Source organism: Homalodisca vitripennis, chromosome 1 (assembly GCF_021130785.1).
Source record: "Homalodisca vitripennis isolate AUS2020 chromosome 1, UT_GWSS_2.1, whole genome shotgun sequence".
NCBI classification, from domain to species: Eukaryota; Metazoa; Arthropoda; class Insecta; order Hemiptera; family Cicadellidae; genus Homalodisca; species Homalodisca vitripennis.
This window is the reverse complement of record NC_060207.1, coordinates 165,453,101-165,475,253: the sequence shown is the minus strand read 5'-3', so window position 1 is coordinate 165,475,253 and position 22,153 is coordinate 165,453,101. Positions and strand designations below refer to the sequence as shown.

Below are 22,153 nucleotides of genomic sequence, written 5' to 3'. Positions count from 1 at the left end.
AATTAATTCAGTGCTCGCGAACTCCAATGTATGGCTGAAGCATTAAAATTATAACTGGAACACGAATTGAATTGCACCATGTTAGATGATCCATGCCATTTACAACTTGCTTTCCCTCTCTGAGGTGAATGGAGGCGAGGTTCACAATTCTGTCAAAAGAGAGTACATAAACAACTCAGCAATGGAGTTAAATTTCAATTCTGCACCATCTGCCTTGTTTAATAGTTTTTGACACTCTGTACTCTCCACTTCTTTATTATTCTATAATAATTGAATTATTGATACCTTGAATGGTATTAGGAAAATGGGCGTTTCTGAGGTGAAGAATAATGGCGCTCGCATCAGCTTATTGTAAATCCGGCTGATTTTCCTTCAACGCCTCCATCAAAACATTGGAGAATTGATGCTCTTAGTCTATTTCTACAGCCTAAACTATGGTTATGAATGTCACTATTTGAATGAATGACAATCCGATTGGTATCGAAAGTGCGGTTACAACCAAGCGCACTCTCCAACCAAGCCAACTAACTAAGCGGTGGTTTTAAAGACCGTGGTTATATATGAATCAGACTATTAGATTACTACACTTCCATTTCTATATACGGAGCGTGTGAATTTGGAGTCTACAAATTTTCTTTTGTTAAGTTCATGCAGTTTCTTGTTTAAACATAATCATAGAAAAGTACATTTGGAACATTCGATAATCTACGTTCCACGTTCTTTTAAATTAGTTTAATACACGTTATAAAACAGTCGTCCTTTAAAATGCAACAGGAATAATCAGAGGATGTATTGATTTCCATCTTTCATTTTGGAATCCCTATGGACCCGTATATACAATCAATTACTTTTGTGTAATTTAAGTTACGTTCAATGTTAAGTGGTGTACATACAGAGGAAAATTTGGCGGAAAGTTGTGTCAAACTGTAAACGCCGCCAATTTTAAAACAAAACAGGTTCTTTTGAGGTATTACACATTCAAAAATTATCACAGAAGAACGTCCTTAATGGAATATGCGCCTTAGAGTTTTTTTTAACACAATTTGAACTTTATTGGAGTTCTGAACCTATGCACTTTCTGCCAGTACTTTCCGTGTCTTCCAAGTCTCGTTTTTCGTCTTCCATCCCTTCACTCAAGTAAGGAAACTGATGGATTGCGTAATTGAATTACCGTTATGGTGTCCAATTAGAGCAATTAGTTCGTAGAATTGACCTGATACTACCCTTTGTTTAGTTAATGGCCAAACACACCAAGAAACTTTGGTTCAGGACCGGTGGTATAACTGACTTACGACCACAAACTACTTGTACTAATTATATCATTGTTCGAGTACGTAGTAGTCGTGGTAGTATTATTTAACAATCCGTATTTTTATGTCCTATCATAAATAACACCTCCAGTTAACACGTTATTAAAGTATTTATATTATGAATTATAATAATTATTTTCTTTTAGTATCAATTTCCAATAACCTTCGTTCGCATTTCTGTGTCTTTGCTATTCTGCAAATTTATCCAAAACTCCTGTCAAAAAATCTTTGCAATTCACATGGATGTAAGGTCTCACTGGCAAAGAATTAATTTTGTAAAATAATTTGAGTTAGTTGTTTAAAAGCTTTAAAAACTATCCGTTATCGTGTGGGTTATTTTATCTCGGCTTTAACATCGCCGGTGTCATCTGGAGCTGGGAAAGTCTAATAGCTCTATTTTCAGAATAAAAACACTACGTGTCATGAATTTAGATGTAAACGTAAACAGTAGGAATACTATTCATTACGATAACTACTAAACATAAGTAAATTCTATTTGAAGCATTCTCTAGAACCTTCGCCCTCTGGTGTAACATCAGGATACAGCTACTATGCTGCCCACATCTTAAGAACCAATAGATAAAAACATGGTTACCAAAGTGATTTAATATGCAAATATATGTACTTTCAACCAGGTTATCACTTAAAAAGTTGTGTCTTTAGTTTATGACTTCAGAGTTAATTTGTTCAATAATACACGTTACCAGTGCAATTAATGTGTATTTTAAATATTTCATGAAATCAAACAATAACGAGGTTTTGTTTAAATAAGATAAAATTAAGTTAAAATTTATCATTAAAACTATCATAAAAGCAGTAATTTGTTAATCGAAAAAACTAATTTTGTGCAAGTTTTTTTAGACATATTTGTTATTGAAATTTGTATTTAACTACATTATATAAAAATAGAAAATCTGATTTATTAAACTTTTACATTTGTTTACAACTTTAATCAAAACCAGACTAAATAATCGGACAGAAAAGAATAATGGCTTGATATAAAATACGTAGTGTTAATGTGTGTATTACATATTATCGCTTCCAAACCGCCAATGCTTGTTTCAGAGAATGCACTCATTCCTTACATCATAAGTATGAAATAGTAGCTGGCCTGACTGTGAGTTGTATTATAATATAATATAATATGTAATTAACAATGCAGTATGATTTGATTTGTTTCACATTAGAAGTAATGTAAACATGTAACATATTACAATGAAAAACAATTTACGGTAGACTACACATCCTGTGGATTTAACATTTATTCACTGATTTTAACTTTAACTGTTATTCTTGAATTAAAACAACACCCGTTATTTACATTGTTGTTTACTCAATGGAATTCAGTAAACATTGGTGTACAATAGATACAGCAAACCAGTTGTATTTTTTATTTTATTTTTTGGTCATTTTTAAAGTTACAATCATTTCCATCAATTAAAAGATCTTGATAGAATAAACTTCTTACTTGCTGCTACTGTAATTTTATTAGTCATGTAGGCACAAATATACTTAATTAGCTTTGTGGCAACGCAGTATAACATAACTATCGTTTTCAAATATTTCATGATGGACTGTGAATTTTAATTGATAAAGGTGACTTTCCGACACTCAAACTTTAAGAATGTTTGTTTTTTTATCTTATGATTTTTAAGATCCACATTGGGAATTAAAATCTTCTTCCGTTCGTTTCCTTTATTTTCATATTCTGTGAAAGACATTGTCTCTAAGACCCTCCTCTCATTTAGGTTGTGTATCCCCTTAAGGTTTTGTACAATTCTTCACTTTTAGGTAGAAATCTTGGAAATTTGCTTATTTCAATCGCCATCATGACGGAATTTCCGGGATATTATTTTTGCATTTCCTCCGATCATGACCCCAGAATCCGTATTGTATTGTATTTACAAATGTATTTTAAAAATTAAATTTTCGAGTATAATGCATCATTATTTACTCTTTGTAATTCTAAATTAATTTTGTTTTGTTTATTATTTTTTGTGTATAAGCACCTTTATATCTCTTGAGAATGTCTTGTAATTTAGACGAAATATAGAGAATTTTTATGTTTAATTTCTCCTGTTTTTCTTGAAAGCATATACTCGTATGGGGGTTTGGGTATCAATGTATTTAATTGGTTTAAGCAATATCATGCGAGCTTGTACCGTAAATTTTAAAGTATCCAGACTAAATTTCGTGAAAAGGCAGTTCTTGCACATAGTTTGGATGAGTTCGTTACTCAGTCTTAACCAATAAAATCTTTCAATATGTCGTTCATTCAATTACAAGCAAAATCTTTAACTGAACTAATTTCTAACATGAATTTAAAACTAATAATTTACCAATTTCACCTATTTCATTATTTCACCTATTTCACATTCTTTAGGCTTCAAGTTGGTGAGTATTAAAAGTTTGCAAATAGAATGGTATAATGTATAATAACATACATCATTTACTATACATTAAAATGCAAAAAAATGTTTACAATTCTCAGATAATTTTCAGTAATATTCGTTATAAAAGTTTTTTATATCTCGTAAGATTTTTAGGTAACTGGCGTAAAAGGTTTAATTAGTACATAAGATTGTGTGAATAATTGTGAACACGATAACGAGTCTAGTTCTTAATAGATGCAATAATTGTATATAGCATGACTGATTTAACCAGTTAGTCAGTCTTAACCAATAACAAGTTTCAACACGGCGGCTATCACATTCGAGACAAATTTTAACTCGACTAATTTCTAACATAGAATCAAAACGGTACATTTTTTAAACATACTAGTTAAATAAAAACAACTATTACTAACTATAATAATTTGTTTCTAGTAAGATTTTAGAATTCTATTACTTGGATAGTGTTTCGATTGTATTAACATGACGACATTGTAAGTTATTGCCCTAGTAGTGTTGTACAAATAAATCATGTAAACTGGTGCATCTTTAGTTTGACATTTAGAGATGAATGGCTACATGTTATAAATCTACCTTTTTTCCGTCTGAACCGAAAGGAGTATTTTCATTTCTTGAAAATTGTTTTTCCTTCTATTAAGAAGGTATCTTGATGCTATTTCTGTTGCATTCACCACGCTTACAACGTTTCTCAACTTTGACAAATGGTTCTCAAATGGATTGTCGTGATAATTAAAAAATACAATAGATAAGTGTATTATTGAAAGAAATGTATTTTTACCTATTGGCCTACTGACATCACACGATGATAAACACCAGAAATTACTGTTATCAGACTGTATCTCTTTTCGGTTTCAGAGCTTCAACCCAATTAGCTTATAACTTCAGACGCCCAATAAATTGGAAGTGGTGCCCGCGATGAGAATATCCTCCAGTTCACGTAACTTATCTTATGAAAGCTTGGGATGCAGTTTAAAAATCCTATTCTAATGTGTTTGAGCGATGTCAACATGGTTCAAAAGGAGATTATAATATCTGTGATCTCGCTTCAATCTCATCAGACTATTCCGTCAATCTGAATTTTGAGTTGCAATACAAAGTATTTTATAAGTGCAAGGTATGCGTATGAAAATAATACGTACAATGTCTACGTGTGGAAACCTCAGGTATTTTATAAATTCAATATTGGATGATAAATCTCTAAAAATCAATAAACCGTAACATTAGAGTACGTAATACTGTAAAGCTGAACATGTCAACGTTCTGTACTTAATTGGAAATCCAGCTTTCAAAGATGAGAACCCAAGAAGTCAAGTTGACTGGACACTTACCAAAGTTGGGGAGTTTGTGAGGGATTGTGTGTGATTAGAGTAGATCCTCAAGATTTGAATCCCTAATGAAACAGCAAAGTGCCGTCTGCTTTTACTTGAAATTTAGCATTCAAGTTTCCCACTCTTCGAGTACTTCTCTTTCCGTTAGCATCATTAAAATAATTTTGTGGAGCACAGTTTTATTGAACTTTAAATCAATTAGTTACATTTCTCACTAAAAATGTTTAAATTTTAATACGAAGCCTATTCATATAAAGGCAATTCATACATATATTCTAAATTTATTTTTTTCTAATTTCAGTTATTTACTTAAACATATAGATATAAATCCGGAGTTAAGAATGTTCGTAAAAAAACAACTGAGAAGGTTAAATTTGAATTATTGGAGCGTGACAGAAAACAAGTGACAAGTAAAGTTAAACAAAGTAGTTTGCATTCATGGTTTTTAACTCAAACCCCGATTTAATTACGTATACATATGGTTATACAATTATGTATAACCCATAGAATTCTTGCTCAATAGAGCCTTGTTCGCTATACTTGGTCATTGGCATAGAAAGGTTCTTAACATTTTTCAAATCTGTGTTAAGTATCTGCGACTACGGGATAAACTTCATGGTTTTTTATTCATTCATGTATTTGCGACTAAATCATAACAATTAAAGTCGCTCGGTTAATAGTTAGGTGTTTGATACAAATCCATAATTCATTAACTAAAGTTCCACCAAAAAATAATGAATAAGTTTTATGGCGATTTTAAAATTACAAAAAATGCAGCGCTATGTGTCATTTAGATTTGTTAGATTTGTTATTTAACTCATAATTGGTTTCTTTAATTGTCTATTTGATTACTAGTTTTAACCTTTTAGTTTGTAAATTTGAACAATCTTCAAATGATATCTTTACTGAAAAAGTAATTACGTTACTCGAAGACAAAACTATCAGAAGTCTCTTTCATTCGTTAGCACCAATCAGCGTATAGGTGCTTGAAGCCAGGGAGATGAGAGCTTTTTGACAAGTATGGATTGGAAATGAAAAGATTCAGGAACCGACTGAGAGATTCCAGTCCGAAATTCTTGAGGATGAAAAGCTACTGTATCATTATTTCGAGAGATACAAGGACTCCAAACAACTCTAAAGAATCATGGGGTTTAAGGGTACCGTGAAGACAGTCTGGAAATGAAGCGATCCATAAACCGGATGGTCCTAATCGCTGAGGTATTAACATGTTTATAGGTGTAAAATTGTGTAATTTTTGTTATTGTTATAGATAGCTATAGATACTAGAATACTTAACTAAAAAAATAATTAGATACTTAGGTTATGTTTTTTACAATGGTTAGTGAATATTTTCCTGCAATTTTATTTTTATAGCCAATTGGAGTAAATTTGGTTATAAAATAAAGAAATTAAATTGCAGTACTGGAATTGTCGTGCAATATTTAAATATGGGAATTGAGAATTTAAAATGCAATTTAGGTTTTAACTAGGGAATTAAATGAATGTTTCAATGATGATGTGCCAGCTAACAGGCACTTCTAGAATAGCAAAATCTTCAGTCAAAAGTGTTTGTTTTTTGCCGGTTACTTTTTAAAATTACAATACATTTGTTAAAGTTCAAACTAATATGGAATTATCAGAATTTTGGTATTTATATATATATATTTTGGTATTTATATTTTGGAATTTTTGGTAAATATATATATATATATATATATATATATATATATCTTCAAAAGTCAAATTTGGGTGGAAAAGCTGAAAGTCTATGATTGTGAAGTTCTGATGAAGTAGTTACGGTTGGGTCTCACCAAAATGTATGCACTTCATAGATATTGTATCAAAAAGACTTTAAAAAGGTAAATACTGACTGCGGCTATCGAAGCCTTAATAACATTTGGACTTTTGGGGTCCAAGCGCTAGTTTTAAAGGTGATAAATCAAATTTTGGGTATGTGCCCAAATTTGTCTATTCACTAGCTCTGTCAAATAGAGAAGGATGAGATGGCAGGCAACACAAAAGTTGTTCTCAACAGCGCTGTGCACAGCCTTACTGCTTGCAATGTTCTTGTTTTCTTAATACTTATCGCTATATTGGAAAAAACGTTATAGTAATATGTTGAATAGAAATCTTTTTGAAAAACTTTCAATATTGTGGGGAAGAAAAATAAATATAAGTTTGAATCATTGTTACATTTTAAATTAAGGTGATTAAAAATTATGAATGTCACGGATGTGGTGGATAATCACAGAAACATTTATTAACATGAACAAGAAATTATCTTAAATTGTTTTATATTATTATATTTCTAAGTAATTTGTGTCATATTTATGATAAATGAGAGACAAATACGATCGCTATGGCATTTACTAGGAAGATCGTGATGCTGAACAATTCTGAACATAATAATCTGATAATAAAGTGTTCTACGATTTGTATTATCAATATCTTTTCCGGAAAAACGTTTGGATGTGATTTTCCAAGCATTGCCTAGAATAATAAGGTGATAAATGAACTACAAAAATAATTTTTAATTATTATGACATGATACATTCCTAAAACGATTTTATGAACATATTTGCATACATCAATTATAATATATTAGATATATTAGTGTTTTAATAAAATACTCAACTTAGTCCTGTATCATGAATTATAGGGACATTTTTATTTGTAAAGACTTCTATTATTACGAGTATTAAACGTGTATACTGAATATTAAAAGTTGTGTTTCCTTTAAAAACTTGATCTATATATTCAATAGATTAAGATTAATCTATGTAATCAATATATTCTGTACATTTCAATCTATAATTCATCCATGATCATGAAATGTTACTAAGGGCTTTCAGTATTTGAAACAGACAAATCGCAACTGGCAGTGTCTCTGAGTTGTTTATACCCTGGACATGTCATTAGCACACATTAGAGTTGTACATAAATGTATGTTTAAAATAAAACATGGTTGCGCTCAAACAATGGCTGGATATACTATACGTATAATATAATGATCTATGTCCACCATCCGAAAAATAACAAAGAGGAACACACATATTAAAAATTAAAGGTGGCCATTGCTGAATGGTGTAAGCCGCCATTCATGCGGTAATAGTTACTCCTCCACCCTCAATGTGATTCCATTTTACCTTCAATGCTTTCTTTATACGACTGTTGAAGATTTTATTTTCAAGAGTAATTTTACTCTCTTCTGTTTTCTTGACACATAAGATTTAGGACTACTTTGCTAATAGAAATTCAATTACTTTTTACTATATTAGATTATTTTGTTATTATTTGTTTAGTTTTAAAAAGAAATTGCTTCGATAGTATTGATATATAAATTCACATAGCGTGTAGGCTGAACAAATAGTAGAATATAGAAGTATAAAAGATCGGAACGCAATGTCAACGTTGAATTTTCCGAAGCCCTATACATACTTTTCTGAAACAAACCCAAGGACATGTACGAGTTTAACGAGCCGGTATGGCCTACGGAGGAATCAGGAGTGGCATTTAGAGAATAACTTTAATCTTACATATTATTATAACTGTAAAAGGGATTGAATGTTTATGCTTCTACTGGTGTATGATTGTGTTGAAATGTTATTTGAAGTTTAAACACTGAAGTATGACCATTTATTTAAAATTGTAGGGCTCCATCACATTGCATCAACCAAAGACTTCGGCCAAACATTAGTCTGTGGAGGCACCAAACATATAATTTGTGATTATTTGAGGCTTAGCATTAGAATAAGTATAAACTATGGTTGACTTGACATGCTAGGAACTAGAGGAACAGCTAAATTTTTAACTTATATAAATATATATATATATATATTATTGCGATACAATGTTTATTACAATGTTTTTATTGCAACAATTTAAATGCGGCAATGGCCACTTATAAAAATAATGGAATAGTGAAAAGTGAGGGCTCTGTGGTGTAGAGGTAAGTCCCGGCGGAGCAATAGTTTTTGCGTTTCAATATTAGTAGAAAAAGATATATATATATATATATATATATATATATATATATATCCCAAGTACTTTTTGTGATTCAATGTTTATTGAAAAAATTAAATTAGGCTATTGCCATTTATACAAATTTAAATAAAAGTCGTTTGACAGGTGTTTGGTCTTCCGATCATATGTTAGTTTGGTTATTAAAACGCATATGTGACAGATACGGCCAAATACAAAATAATTGAATCGTAAAAAGTAAGGGCTCTGTGGTGTAATGGTAGCACATTCACCCGGCAAGTGAGAGATCTGGGTTCGAGTCCCGGCAGAGCAAGTACTTTATTTATTCAATTTGTATTGAAAAAATTAAATTAGGCTATTGCCATTTATATAAATTGAATGAATTTATATGTGTGTATATATATATATATATATATATATATATATATATATATATATATATATATATATGATATACTTCACCCACTTTTCTTGAATAACTAAAATATTAGAACCTATTCAGCATAAAACCATGAAGATGATAACTTTATGGTAACTATGGGAATTATTTCGCTCTTCCGCTTCACTAGTACTGCTTGTTTAAACTATTTTAATTGGCGCCATTGAATCTGTTCTGCTCTACTACTTCAGCGTTCTAACAAATTTCCATTTAAATTTAATATCCAATTATTCGAAAGTGCATCTGAAAATCAATATGTCTTCCAATAACTATCACACTAATAAATGACTAGGGAGTCACTAGAATAACAGTTAGTCAGTATGTATATTCTATAGCAGCAGATTGAAAATAGTTTGTCAAAGTAACAGAAGGTTTACAATTTTTGGAAAAATGCTTAAGCGCTCCTTTACTTGTTCACCCGCATTATCCCAAGAAATAGATCGCATGGATGGATTCAATCAGATTTGTTTTCCCTTTTAATTGTGATTCTTTATTACAAATAATATTTATGTAACAAGTGGTTTTTAATACCACAGTCATTGTAGTTGCCTCACCCTTCCTTTAGATTCCTCTAGAATTGTATTTTTATGCTTGCGTAACGGGCACGACCTGTTTATCAAGGGTTTCTCCGAGAAGAAAATATTACGAATAAGCATTACTTGATTAAACTAATGTGCGGTAACTGTTTACCATACAGTGTTTCTTGGGAGCTCGTTGTTCCAAAAATATATTTATTTTGCAAGTTTGAATATCTTTGTAAAATGTGTCTTGGTATTTTTATCGCACCAGGAATTTGTTTACGCGCTACGCAAAACTAGAGGTTCTGAAATGTCAATAACATAGTATGTGATCCACATCAACGAACTTATAAATTTGTCTTCATTTCTAGTTACATTCGTATTGTGTAATTTAAACACCTATTACTATAGCAATTGGCAATTATTTAAAACAGTGTTAAAATACCGATGTTTTTAAAGTGGCTTCTGATTTTACCTATATAATTTTCATAGTTGATGAAAATACAAAGAAAGCAGAACATACGGAAAGCAATGCACCAATATAAAATCATTTTCATAGTTAAAAAGTATCATCTACAGTATAATGAAATTGTAGCTTTATGGAGTGGCCCGTTGAATTATTAAAACCTGTCAAGTTGAGAATTTAATCTTGAAAAGCGAAACACGAATATTTGGAAAAGAACAGAAGTTTGAAATGGAGTAAAGTTGTTATTGGAATGGTTAAAAAACGTAATCACTGCTGTGAACGTAAACGGGTTAACGGTTACGGTTGAGTGGTAGCGGTTGTTATTGTGGTTAGATAAATATTGCTGTTCTCGGCGAATATCTGCCGTTGACCGCAGCTAGCACTCGATTGTAAATGAGTTTATTACAATAGCCTGCGGTTGTGACTCAGTCAGTGGTCGCTGGTCCGTACAAAAGTTGTTCAGGAGATCTAGGAGAAAGTATGATTCACAGTTAGATTATCGCCTTCAATAAACACGTAGAAAAGCAGTATAAATCGTTTGTGAAGCAGCTAGTGTAAGGTTTTGTTGCAGTTTACTATTCATTTGATTATATATATTTTTTAATTGATTGATTTGTTCCTTGACTAACCTTTACACAGCGGTATAAATTACGTAGTAGAATATATTTTACTAATTCATTACATTGAACAATCTTGATTCTTGGACTCACGCTGTTGCTATTATGACTCTAACAGTTCATACCGTGTCTTAAAATACTCACACTATTAAAATCGTGAAGTATTCTAGTTTACTTTAGAGAACATACTTCACCCAACAGAGGTTTAAGTTTGACTTTATCGACCTGTCTTATTCATATGCTTACCCTCTCATGGACATTTTATTGTCACTATATAACTGTTTATTTATTTTCCTCTATTTAATGGTTTTCTCGAGATCAGAGAGCGAGAATTTCGTAGGAATAAGTATAATTACTCTTTTGTGCTAAAATAGCAGCGATCCAGAGTTAAAATTATTTGGTGCGAATTTACGAATGTCAGGAAGAAGTTGTACGCACTGACGCTGGAGCGCAACTGTACAAAGGTTCAACCATTCCTGCTTCATCAAAACCTACGTCACGAGGATGGACAGGACTTGGTATGTTCCAACACCCTTTTGAGATTCTACATGAAGTAAATGATAGGTATAATTGTTCCTAGTGGCTACAGTAAAAGTTTCAGTTTTGCTCCGAGATTCTTATATAACAATAACTGTAAATAGACGTTTCATTCCTCAAACGTAAACAGTTGTTATTAAACATAATTTTTATTTCTCGTGGTGAACACATAAGAGGACAGAAATCCCGCTTTATCCGTTCACCGCGACCGCAGTAATAAGGAAACTTTAACTGGGTTAAATATTTACCCAGTCATCCATTTGCATGTCCTTTAAAGTGATTATTAATTTTCTTTGTAATTTAAATTTGTGTAGTATGTCCGGAAGTGTCCAGACGTAACGTTGTGCATCTCTTTTGGATATTTCGGTTACTCAGGAGACATTAATTAATTAGAGAAATGTATGTTTACACAGAAAGTATTAAATTTGTTTTGTTATAAGTACACACCCATGCTCGGTGAAAGAAACTCATGTACAATAGTGTTTAGTCAAGAAAATTTGATCAATATCGCGTTATGAAAAGCCAATTAGTTTAACTTATATTCCAGTCACATCGTGCTTATGTGCTGTTTGAACACTTGTTATTCAGTTACGACCTGTTTGTATTGTTTAGACATAATAAAACAGTTATAAATTTGTTTTTAAACACAGTTATAAATTAGTTTTTTAAACACAGTTGTAAATTTAAGTTTTTTCGTATTCTATATCAAATTAACTAAAATTAATACTTTGTGCACACTCTTTTAACTTAGATAATTCAACATATCGCTGACTATCACGTATTAATTTGGTCTTGAAACAACTGCTGATTTTTGTTTCAAATTTATGAGTTTCAGTTCGTTTACAGAATTAAAATATTTTTTAATGGAGGATATTACTTAGTATCCAAAAGTGTCAGTCTCATTAATCAATGTTAAACTAGGTAAATGTGGAAACCAGACAAACTGTATATGCGGACTACAAATAAAAACTGTCAAATGTACTGTTAAGTACGTGTACACTCATAAATAACGTAAACTGCAGAGAATGGTTTATGGTTCTTTGGTGTGGGCCTGCAGCTCCACAGTAGGTATTTAGGGTTGTTATTCCCTTGAATCACAAATGTGTAGCATACAGTGTGCAGAAATACACGAGTCTCTCAAACTAATGGGAGCGAGTATAATATAGTAAAAGTTTTATAGTATAATTGGAATATCTATAATACTTTTCATTAATCAGTCATATTTAAAATACAAGGTTTATCTTAGTGCCGAATATTTTAAATTAATGTGACTGTAACCATTTCTTCAATTTAAATTCATTGATTTTAATTATAAGCCTCTTTAAAATGCTCCCTTTCAACTATCCAGGCTCTCGAAATTAATAAAAACAGATTAATACATATACATACATTCCGCTAATTTAGTTCAAAATACCGATTCCCCGAACGAAGGATGAAGAGACAGACAGACGGACGGACTGCTCTTTAATCTTGTGAACCTAAAATCAACAGAGCTCTTCCTCGGACTCAGAGGAAACCCCGTACCAAGATTTGTAACAACCTTTTGTAACAAGATTTATCACACAAACGGACGGACATGATTTCAGAGGGCCCTGGCGTGTCCTTAATAATATCCTTAAGACGATGTACGTGAAACACGATTATTGAAAGGAACAGAAACGTTTTGTTTTGGATGAATCCGATACAAGTCTACGTAATCAAACCGAATATCTAGGTCCTTGCACTATTCGTGTGATTACGCCAGTCTACCAATTATAGTGTGTCGATAAATGCATACCGGCGCATGTATAAGGCTCATAGTGAGGGGCCATCATACTAATAATTTCGTTGGTTTCCTGAAAATTCATCCAATATTACATGTTTTCATATCATGGTTATTAGGGTTACAACCTTCCCCTCTTTCCCGGAGGAGAACCCAAAGAATAATCGATGAGATATGAATGCCAGAAAAGTTTATTCACGCTATACTAATAAAACAGTTTCCAACCATTTATACTTGACATAAACGAGATTTAACGTAGATCATGGAGTTGTTCTATTGTTCATTGTTCCTGGCAAACTGTGCTTAAGGGCTTTAGAAAGTCCTGGCTACGCTACTATTTATTAGAACATTAATATATTTTTAACATCTAGCATAAGATGAAATGATTTATTGTGATTCATTGATATAAAGACTTAGGTAATAAGGTCAGAAATGATACCGGAAAATACGACGCAATATGCACTTCTTAGAGTGAATACTCTGCCATTACGTGAAGTGGATATTGGTACATACAGTGGACATAAATTATAATCTTATAAATTCATGCGATGAAATAATTTATGGTGAATCGTTAATATCACTTGGTAGATTATAGCATAGGTTGTACTCGAGAACCAAATCACAAATACAGTGAGTTGGGGATTAAAAACAAAACGTATGCGATTCTGCCATAGAGGAACCTCTACCACAGAGGATCTTTCTGCCGTAGAGGAAATTGTAATACCTTGGTGTTGGGAACGATTGGATAGTATGTTTAAATGTATTTAACCCCATTAATATATCACTGTAATACATGCAACCACAAGGACCGAGTCATTTTTGTTTTAAACCAAAACCTGGAAATCTAAATAAACAAAAGAAAACAGTGTAAATCGAGGCTTCGTGGGAGTTTCCCAAAGCCGGTGTTTAGGCAAAAACGAAAAAAGGTCAGAAATTATACCGGAAATACGACGTAATATGCACTGCTTCGAGTGAATAGTCAGCCATTACTTGAAGTGGATATTGGAACGTTCAGTGAACATAAATATGCATCTCTCTGAGCTTTTAGCATGAAATAAAATTGTTTATGACAAATCTTTGATATCATGTTTGAGATAATAACTTGCATTTAGCATGAGATTAAATTATTTATGGCGATTCATTGATACCACGATATTGATAATAAGGGAAAAATTGGTATCTTATTATTCAACCAAATGCCCACAGCTTCAGTGAAAATAAAATTAAAATTAAATACATTAACAATAATGAAACACCGATAAAAATAATAAGGAAAGGAAAATAAAAAGATTTGAAGAGGTTTGAATGGTCGCTATAGTTAGGTACTTCTTATGGTATTCTTAAAAAACTGACTTTTTAAATATATCCATTTTTTATACAGCCAATAGATCCTCTGTCGCTGTGTAGTACATATACACTTATTTTGTCTCTCCCAGATCCTGACTGAGCGCCTTGCCTTGACGGCCATCTCTCGCAATTGTGAATGTCACTCCTATGGATGACTTGGTGCACGTTTTATATCCCACCTATCCAGTAGAAAAATTGTATCCCTATCCCTCACAATATTCCCCTCATATACAAGTTCACTCACTGCACAACTAGAAAGTACATGTTTTCGTCCGGATTTTGTAGCGTTACTCAGAGTGTGATATAACTTCCTAAGATTCATTATCCTAAGATCTAATATACTAGTGATCCCTCGGCTCTGCAGATCCATTTGTAAGATGTAAGCATTTCAGAATTTTAGTGGTGCATTTAGAAACTGCATAGGTCAACGATTTAGTTTATTAGGAAAAAACTTTGTGAAGTATTAAATGGTGAATTTTACATCAGTCGAGCAGGTTTACATTGCGGAATGTAAAACAATTGGTCGTAGATTTTTCCTTATGTCTTATTTGAAAATAAAATCAGTTTACTGCTTGTTCTATATGTAATTTGCGCAGAAAACTTTATTAATTAAACATAATAAGCCGGAAGACATGAATAAATGATTTGAAACTAATAATTTAGATAGATTAAAATTATAGGTGAGTTGGTATACATTGGGGAAGGTAGGTGGGGGGTTTTTGTAGTATAGTGCCTATCATAAAACGGTGAAACTGGAGTGGTGTTTTTATTTATGTTGATAAATAAACAAATGTGGTAATTGTACGTAATCAGTAATCAGTAGGGAAGTTTAGAAATAAGTGGGCAGATGTCATACACAATTACATTGTTAATTACAGTTAGACAAGTATTTTACTTCGCTTTTAGTGTAGATGCGGACACGAGAGAGCGCCCTGTCCCCTGTGCTCGACCCAACTTTGCTTCCTTCTGTTATATATGTTAATTATACATTAACTGGTTCGCTTTGTGGCTGTTGTAGCTCATTGTTATCTGTATTTGGGTATTTTCACCCAGAAAAACTTAACCTCACAGGGACGTCTTTGAACTTATGCTACGTTTAATTCGAATATGTTATTGTCTAGTTTTGTTTCGTATATCGTCATCCATCAACAATTTCGGCCGTGTTGGGATTTTATGTTGTCAAATAAATTATAGAACGGCTTAATGTAGTTTGATTGACGAGATATAAAACTAAAGTTCCACTGCAACGCAAAAAGAACAGTTCATTAGAAAAAAATATAGATCCAGGAAAATTATACTTTCTTTAAGTATTTTGAAACCAATGCAGTAGGGATAGAATTCTAACATAGTTAGCAAAAAAGTGGGGTTTTGATCAACTTAAAATTGTCTTTTTAAGATTAAACTTTACCTATGTAAACGATCGTTATTAATAAGTTACAAGGTATGAGTATGCGACACCACTTTTCTCTTAAAACTTTTCGCTAATGTTGCATGCAAATTTTCAAGTTTATACCTCATTTAATTCGTGAGATTGTCCTACGGATTGACAGACATACAGACAGTCATGCAGATAACATTTTACATCTCCTCGGCAGACTAAATGAAACATTGTGTCAGCCTACTGAGTGATAGGCTTCAACGACACGGGCACCATCATAGAACACATTCTTGTCTGTAAAGAAATAAAGTTTCATGCAACATTTAACATTTTACACGTATTACTTATCTTGAGGTATCTTGCGGGTTGTTAAGCTACAGGTGTTTCTATGTCACATGTTAAAATGCCGTATGTCACACTCAGTTCGTTTACTTATTTATTCTGCGACTTTCCCTTAGACATCAGGGTTACCTTTAAGACCAATAAATTTTAAAATATTCTTCAAGACTCAGCCAAATTCCATGGAATACCATGCACCATCACTGAAATTGATGTTAAACATATATTTAAATATATGTTGAAGCACTATGTAAAATTTCAAATCTATACAAGATTTTATTTTTGAGATAAAGTTTTTTCCAGCCCCTCAAGTGTTAGGGTGTGCTACTGCTCAGCCAATAAACCAACCCCATTATTATTTTTCCTTCTGTATTTAATTCACAAGACAGATATGAAGCAATATTTACTACTCTATGCTCTGTGGTCACAAGGTGATGAGGAAGGCAAGGTAGATATTAGCAACTGCCATCCTTGTCTCATCCCTCCTCTCCCTACCATCCCAACCACCACCAATGTCAGTATCCGCTACAGATCCATCTGTAGTCCAATTACCTACCAAGACATAGTTAATTATTCTCACAACCATGATGGCTCATACATACAATACAAGTCCGTGGTAAAAACCTCCTACAGTCGTAATATGCTGCCTGTAATAAATCATGTATTACTTCATTCGTTCATAATTGATTTATTCTTATTGTTCATAACTTAAGAAATGAATTATATATTCAGTTAATACACGCTTATAGCTTTTAAACGTTTTTAACACAGGATCTCGTATATTTGAGGACCATTTATTTATTTTTATTTGAGTTATTTATTATGGATCGGTGAAATTTACTATGGTAGATGTAATTGAGTTTGTCTTAATTTAAATTTTATGCACATTTTATTAGCAGAACAATAATATTGTATACATCGTAGAAATTGTTACAAGACCCAAGTAAAAAGTATCCTTACGTAAATAGTTTTTAACGTAATACCCTGGTATCCACACAGTACAAAAACTCTTCTTGTGTGATATGCGAAAAGGGGCAAATAAATTAGGAAAAATTGTATTAGCCAAAATCTTTCATATAACAAATTTTAGTATGCCACACTTTTTGGTTAAATTCGAAACACTCTTGGATTATCTGGAAAGTGCGTTGTACCCGAGTAAAAAGAGTTTTTAAAATTTATTTCTTAATCTCTACAAAAGTGCCGGTTGTCTGTTGTGAGTCAAATTTCAAATAGTTGAAAGTTAAAACAATCATCAGGAGTTTATTTTATATCTGTGTATTTGTCAGCAACAAAGTTTCAATCCATTGTTGCATTCAGTAACCTAAGTAGTCAAGCCTGTGGCCAATTAACAATTGGGGATTATTTTATGTAAGTTGTGCACTTTACATTTAAAACGTCGTAATTGTTCCTGTACTCAGTTTCTGACGTCACTGTGTATTTACGTTTTAAGTTTGTCACAATAAGCTCCTTGAGCAAGAGTCCGTTCCTTAAAATCATTAAAATTATATGAATCGCTATTATATGTTTCATTTTGTTCTCAGGATTACCTCTCTTAAGGCCACATATTGAAAACATATTAGATTATTAGTTCCATAAAGCATAAAAACGTTTAACATGCACTATTATACTTAGAAATTAACTGTGCGGTTTAGAAATTTACTATTTTCGTTTCGGCGAATAGCTGAGTTCTCCAGGCCTGTTTTTCTTCAATCTGTAGGCATTTCCTTTAACCGTCCCTTTTCTTTTCATCTACCTGTTACAATTATTAGTATGCGGGAAAGTAACTATGAAAGTACAAATATAAAAATGTGTTTAATACTAATATAATTTTTATCTTTAACAGAAAGTGCGCATCTGCAGAGGGAAGCGATTTGAAAGTTACTGAAGGTCTGAGCTTGAGATAAATACTTTCAGCCAAAATCATCCTCGACCATTAGCGCATTAACAGTTTAAATCATTTGGGTTGACTGAATTTTGTAGGATGAGAAATACTATATTGTCATGTTGTTATCTGAGAGTAAGTACAGTCATCTTATTTGTCATTCTATTTTATTAAGTTAATAATTATATTTTACGTAAATGTTTTGGATAAAATTCTTATTGTATAAAAGAAAATGTTAAACTGGTGTTAATTAATGGACATAAACACATTAGTTTTAGGTACTATCGAGTTATTTCTGTCAATTAAAAATTCCATTTCCGTCCAGTCACCAATCGACTAAACTTATCGATAATAAACTAAATTCTAGAGTAATATTTTACCATTGACGGGTTTAATGATTCTATATTAATTTAAACTTGAATACCGTAAAAGAGTTTATATTGCCTGGTTATCGTTAAAGATAAATTCTCAGAAATGCAATTACACACACGAGTAAAATACTATTTTAGTAAACCTAAAAATAACGGAGTTAATGTTTTGAAGTTCTACGAAGAAAAGTAAGCCAAATGTTTCATGAAATCAGAGCTCAGACCACCAGTTTTTTCAGCCACTTCTATCTAGAAGGGTTTATCTGGTTAAATATACTTTTAGGCTGAACGTCAGCGAACCTTATCACTCGAGAGATCGGAAAATTGTACTTTTCTGTCTGTCTGTCTCTCTGCATGTCCGCACGATATTTAGAAGACGAACTTACCTATAGAATGGACAGTTTGCGCGAAGCTTCATTTTTATGACAAACGCTGAGTTCAGTGATGGTGCATGTCATTCCATAGGTTTGGCTTAGCAAATGTATTTACATTGGGGGCAATCCTGATGGAAACAAAAAATAGCAGATTAAATAAATTTGTAAACATACTGAGTAAAGTCATATGAGGTTAAACATGTGACATTTTTTTCCTAGAGTTAAAGAAAAATATAAATATACTGCTACGAAACCTAACTTCATGAATATAAAAATGTGATTGTATCATGTGGCAAGATATCTCAAGAAATACCTTATCTGTAAACTTTTAATTTTGTATGAAATTTTAATACTACATAGACGAATGAGTTGTATGATGGATCATATCTAACCATGGAATTTGAGTGAGCGTTATTGAAGCCACCCAGGAAGCTGGTATAATTTCTACATACCGATTGTAGTTACAATTTATTTTCGGACATTTGCCATCTTTCAGTGAAACAAGAAATCAGTAACGTCTTGTTTCACTGAACAATGGCAAATGTCCGGAAAATCCTGTTTCCTTCGAAATCCTTCCATCTTCAAAAATAACCTTCAAACAAAGAATTTATTTTCTGTGCGATTGTTTTTTTTGTCCATTTATCTATTTAAACACCAATTTTTTAAACATGAAGTCTCTTTGTACGTTGACTTCCTTGCCATGGGCGGAATATGAGAAGTTTAAATGTTTATTTCAAAAATGTCTGCACTGGTTAAAGAGAAAACGACCACAGTATGCGTCTTATTTAGTATTTTACAATTATACATATTTGGCTATTTATTTCATTATATATTTAAGTTAGTAGTTTGATATGCACTATTGTAGTTAATAATAGTTTAAATGTTTCAGAAAGAGGTTTCTACTAGAAAATCCTTTCTACAAATATAGGTAAGTTGTTGACATTGAACTTGGATATTTCTGCATTCTTGTATATTTATTTTTGGCCCATTCAACTTTACTAATTATCTGTGAATAAGTATAATTCCTTTTTTGAAAATTCGATACTTCGTATTAATTTTGGATGAAATAGTCAGTGCGTATCAATCATAATAAATTCATCATTAACTTCATTGCAGATATATTTGTTCTTTTTTTAAATTTCTTTCTTTGAATCTATAGGAGGTCTAACATTTTCCGACGCTTTAGCTGTGTAATTTAGTTGTAGTTTTGGTATGATTTTCGTGTTTTTTTTTTTTTTATTTTCCTGGTTGGTTTGTGTGCCTTGTGGAGTTTTTTCTTTTTTGCTACGTCCGAACAGGTCCAGTTAAAACTCAGCGATGTTGCTATTTACACAATAAAACACCATTGGTGATTGCCACTGGCTTTATGTAGGTTCTGTTCCACCAGTATATACTGTTATTATGAAAAGTAACTGCTTTTGCTGCAGTTAATAATGTTTGAGTGATCACCCAAAATTCATTCATACCACATCTCTTTCATGTCTCCGAATCTATTTCGAGAAGTAATATCGCCTTAAGTATTAATCGGCCAAAAGCACAATAGTATGAAAATCAACGATGTAATTGATGCAAAGAAGCACTGAATAGAAATAGACTTTATACGTGTTACGGTTGACGCTTAATGAAGCAGTTGCTTTACAAGATAAGTTAGGTCTTGCGTCAACAGCGTATTGATATTGTTTCTGCGCATAATAAGGTACGGGTAATGCTTTTTGCGAAGCTGTAGTCGAGATAGTGTCTGCTAATAGTGGACTATATCGCAGAGCTGACAAGAAACAACTTCATAATTATGTATCCTGTTCTTTATTGTTCGATATCTTTACAAGTTTCTCCACGGATCCCATACTGGGCACCTCTATTAAACATCACCTATGTTAACAAGGATCTCCACTCCTTTGTTAGTTTCTTGTTTCCACCATTTGTAATTATGAAATTAAATGAAAAATGAAATGAAAAATTCTTTATTTATACAGGCAAAGTTAGGGCCGCATGGCCCTTTCTTACACTTAACCTAAAACATTAATTAATTAATCTTAAATTTAAAACATTAATTATGTATTGCCTTAAAAATTAAAAAATTAAAGAAATAATTACATTTAAATATTGTGGTGAAATTAATATAATATTTTAACATGATAAAATTAAAATTTAATAAATTAATAAGTTAACCACTTCTGTAATTCTTAAAACATGTGAAATAATATTATACTATTAATATATACATAAAACTAACGTAGTTATTGGTAATGAGTCCTTTAACTTTTATAACACAAAATCTCACATTCGCCCCTCTGTCAGTGTCACGCCCACAGCATCTCAGACCGGACCTGCCTCGGCTAACCGCTTAAGATAGATATCTTTCAGTTTCACCACAAACCGGGAACAGCTATCGATGGAAGTAATTGTTTGGGGAAGGGCATTCCACAACCTACAAGCCATTACATGAAAGGACTTATCAAACACTGCAGTCCTGTGCTGAGGCATTCTCGAAATGTATGAGCCAGAGCGAGTGCTTCTTACACCTACATGAGACACAGATTTAAAATATTCAGAAAAATATCTTGGAAAACCAAATTTTAATATTGAATTAACTAGTTTTAGAATTTTGATGTTTTTAGTTTATATGATGTATATAATTTTTAGTACCAACTTGTTATAAAGGGTAATACGATTTAGTAAATTTGCTATCGTTATATTTTACATAAATAGAACATTATGTTTCAATGATTAAACTCTATCCGCAACTCCAGGTGTAAATACCTTGTTGTATGTAGAGTGCACAAAAATCGAATACTTATCAATGGCTATGAACTTATCAAAAATAAGCATATACCTAGAAGTACATAGTGGTCATATGAAGCACTAACCATGTCACTGCACAATGCAGGCGCACTGCACCACAATATATGCTTACACATTACAGAAGGTGGAACTGTAATTTTTTGTGCATGCGTACCTAATGTCACCACACATTTTGTGTCATCAGGTTTTATAACACTCAATGAGGAGAATATATTCCAATTCTGTTATCCTTACAAATCAGACAAAGTCAATAACAATATTTGTAGACATAAGAACTTGGTAGACATTTACTGT

General features: G+C 32.1%; 2 protein-coding genes across 6 annotated transcripts in view; one reads left to right on the top strand and one right to left on the bottom strand.

Moving 5' to 3' along the window:
• Positions 1–22,153, top strand: part of LOC124352664 (COMM domain-containing protein 4) — a 228,756-nt gene that overhangs the window by 85,160 nt on the left and 121,443 nt on the right. For 3 of the 5 annotated variants that reach the window (XM_046802233.1, XM_046802231.1, XM_046802234.1), the window contains exon 4: positions 19,947–19,985. The exons of 1 other annotated variant lie outside the window; for it this stretch is intronic. The gene's annotated coding sequence lies outside the window, so the exon portion shown is untranslated. Of the gene's footprint in view, positions 1–2,407; positions 2,428–19,946; positions 19,986–22,153 lie in introns of those variants that run through there. One more of the 5 variants, XM_046802236.1, reaches the window with a different exon arrangement.
• The window catches only part of LOC124352662, a 146,068-nt gene that overhangs the window by 80,052 nt on the left and 43,863 nt on the right, over positions 1–22,153 (bottom strand). The window lies entirely within an intron of this gene.